This window comes from Gouania willdenowi, chromosome 3 (assembly GCF_900634775.1).
Source record: "Gouania willdenowi chromosome 3, fGouWil2.1, whole genome shotgun sequence".
In the NCBI taxonomy this organism is placed as follows: Eukaryota; Metazoa; Chordata; class Actinopteri; order Blenniiformes; family Gobiesocidae; genus Gouania; species Gouania willdenowi.
The window spans coordinates 37,752,923-37,756,823 of NC_041046.1; positions in this window are offsets into that span (position 1 = coordinate 37,752,923).

Sequence of the window (3,901 nt, forward strand, 5' to 3'; positions counted from 1 at the left end):
CCCTTCCTTCTGCTTTGTTTGGCTGCAGGCGAGCTAATGTGCCAACCGCTGTTTTTTCATACAAAGCAAAGCACAGACGGGCTGAATCCTTTGCTTCATGTCCGCTGATGTAAAGAGCTGTCTGGAGGTAGTAGTGCAAAGTCGAAGTGAGGGAGCCAACAGGCAGCAGGGTGTTAAGTGCATTTGTGGAATCATGCTTCAGTGCCCGAAGAACACAATCATGTGTGCAAAGCGTTTTTATGAATTAATAAGGCAAGTTTAGAAGCAAAGCGGAACGATGACGAAGCGAGGGAAAAGTCCCACAAAGAAAGACGACAAGAAGACAGTCGAGGTTTTTTGTTGTTGTTTTTTGAAAATTACACAAGAAAAGCCTTCAGACAGGCCACCATCCTCCACTACACACACACACAAATACACAATACTTACACAAACACACACACACACGCCCTGTCGGTCCAGATGACTGTCATTACCCAGGTAAATACATCTGGCCTCGGGAACCAGGCACGCTCTCATCGCTTCTCCCTCTGCTGATGTGATTTTTCTCTCTAACCTTTTTCATGCTCCACCTGCTGCACATTACCAGGCCCGTCCACACACGCACACGCACACATTTATCGCAGAGAGAGCGAGAGAAAGATGGAGGTTGGGTCGTGAGGCAGAGCATCACCTGCCTCATCAAGCAGCCACTTATTTCAGCACAATCCTTGTTGAATTGGGCTGCAGTGGAAGGCACTTAAAAGCACTCCAGTCTATTGAACATAAACATAAGTACGTCTGCATTCACATCACCTGAAATCTTCCCTTTTCCATCCGCCTTATCTATTTGAATCTCATCGTCTGTTTTCATCTTCCATCTCGACCTCGCTGCTCCGTCGCCTCCCTCTGACAGCCGCTCTCTCTCTCTCTCACTCACTCACTCACTCACTCACTCACTCACTCACTCACTCACTCACTCACTCACTCACTCACTCTCTGTCTCCCAGGGGTCTGTTTCACAGATGAGTCCCCTAGTTACAACATCACTCATTGATTTAAGAGCTGCCACGGGCATTGATCTGAAACAGCCATGCTCCTAGGTGTAGAAAAAGTCATTTCTGCCTGCCACACTGCTAATGACATGATGAAATGCCCCCCCACTATGGCAGCACACACACGCAGAGACATTCAACCAATCACCTGCTACAGTAAACACTCACAGACTGAATGAGGGTGTTAATAAACAGCAGTTTTTCTACTGTCGTTAAGCATAAGGCTTGTGTCTGTAATTAGGGGAGATCATGTGACACTGATTCCCTCTAAGACTAAAATGATGTTGTATATTTGTCATCAGGTTTACTGTGTAACATTGCTGTTGCCTTCATTTATTTTACAGAGTTTGGGGCCATATGATGAAATATTGTGTTGCTCATAATAAATCCACTGTTTCTCTTTTGTTTTTGGTTTTTTCCCCTTAGATTTTGTAGCTTTCCTACGATTTTGGCTCCAGCTCTGTTTGGATATTGGTAATAATGGCCGGAAATTAAAATATGAAAATGTAGTTTTATTGTTGGGACATCTAAATTATGCTGGACACTGAACTTTGTGTACATTACGAGGGTTTGATGGAGCTAATCGCAGCTAAAAAATAGATAGACAAGCAGAAGTTTAACAGGAAGTAGTGTTGTGCTCAAGATCACATTATCCAAGACCAAAACAAGACCAAGACTTTTGGGAGTTGAGACTGAGTCAAGACCAAGGCCATAAAATTAATTTGAGCTTGTTTTATCTACATTTGACAGACAATGAAAAAAGGTATATATTTATTATTTTACCCAGTTCTTCTTCTCTTTATCACATTAATAAAACTGAAGAATAGCAGAAATCAGTGCTGGCCTTGACAAAGAATCAGAGACAGAGACGAGGCTGAATAACAATGCTTTCGAATCTGAGACAAGACCAAGACCTTTAGAATGTGGTCTCGAGACCAAGACAGGTCTCAAGTACTACGACACTAACAGCAATTATTGAGCCTCCACACATTGTGAGTCAGAGACATGAGCGTTTCTTGCTATATGCAGACTATGCACAAAATAAAGCACTATTTATCTCTTTTTTTCTATTAAACAAAGTAATTTGTTATCTCAATTCATAAATCCTCTACAGTTTTGTTATCTGGTTTATTACAGAGACCTACATACACTGCAAGATATGAATGATCAACAGGTTTGAAGCAAAACCTTTGAGAGTCATACTCAATAACTGAATGTCCATTTTAGATTATTTTTGTACTTCTTCTATTCCCACTTTGGAGTTACAGCTTGCCCAGGACACAAAGGCATACATTCTGGGGGTTTAGAAATTATTTCTTATAGTCACTGATTGAAATTTCTGGACTATGATAGGTTTTCTTCTTTCTAGAGTGAGTTTGAAGCCAAATTGAATGGACAGTTAGGAATGTTAGGGATGTGAGTGAGGGATGAGAGAGAGAGAGAGAGTGTCATGGGTGGGGTGGTGATGCCATCATTGGTTCTTATAAATTATTCATTATCACTGCCTCAGCTTGGCGTCTTCTGATGGATTCATTAAAGAGGCTGCTCAGGTAATACAAGGAATGTCAAAGAAAACAGTGGCGAAACAAGTGTGTGTGCGCGTGTACCTCTACCCGTGTGTGTGTGTGTGTGTATGTGTCACCTGCCCTGGAGCTGTGGGGAAGAGGTGACCCTGCCATGGTAATAATGTGCTGGGAATTACATTTTGATAGCTTGGAGACACAAGGGCTCTCTCCTGCCCCCTCTAATGACACATTGTTGCTGTTGGGACGGCCCTGTACAAGGTCTGATCAACACACACACACACGCGCACACACACACACACACACGCACACACACACACACACACACACACACACACACACACACACACACACACACACACACACACACACACACACACACACACACACACAGCATTTCTCTTGATTTCCTGCTGCTTCCTCAGGTTGAAGTGATGGTGTTCTCTTAGAGATCTGATGAAAGATGAAGGGGACAGATGTGTTAGATTTGTGTAACTCGAGGACACATTTAAAGGTAAGAGAAGGAAAATGTTGACATCAGAGAAACTGACCATGATGGTGGAGGACAACAGGAGCGTTTGAGGAGTGTGAAAGTGGCTGCATGGACGGAAGCCTCTGAAGACAGAGGTTCTGTTTGTCTGTCTGCAACTTTTTCCTCTTTTTTATTTTACAGACTGTACAGTTCATTTTCTCTGATTTCTACATTCAAAAGAAATTTAAAAAGGTTGAAAGTTTGAAATTAGCAACATTTTCTTCAACTTTCACTTTTTCCTTTCTTCCACCTAAAGACTTATGGCAATGTGTTTATCTTACATCCATTCCTAATTCCTTTTCAGGGTCATGGGGGTCTGCTGGTGCCTATCTCCAGCTGTCTTCAGGCATTAGGCGGTGGTACACCATGGGCATGGCACCAGTCCATCACAGACAACACACAAAAACACTCAGAGACTACCACTCACTTGCATACATTCCTACTGGCAATCTAGAGACTCCAATCAACCTAACAGTGATGTTTGTATCGTGGGAGGAAGCCACAGTACCCAGAGAACATGCAAACTTCACATAAAGGACCCAAGTATTCATCCCAGGGCTTGAACCCAGGACCTTCTTGCTGTGACCATCGTAGAATTGTTATTCTATAAATGAAAAACATGTTTCTAGCTTCTCTTGAGCTGCCTAAAAGGTCTCCAAACAGTTACAGTTCTCTCCCCCTAAATTAGAACAAGTCCCAGTTACATTCACTAAATCCCTCTTAAATGTTCATAATCTCTTTATTAAACAAACAGTCTGCACTGTTTTCCCTCTTTATGTTGACTCATTCACTAAAAAGAGACTTTATTTGTCTCT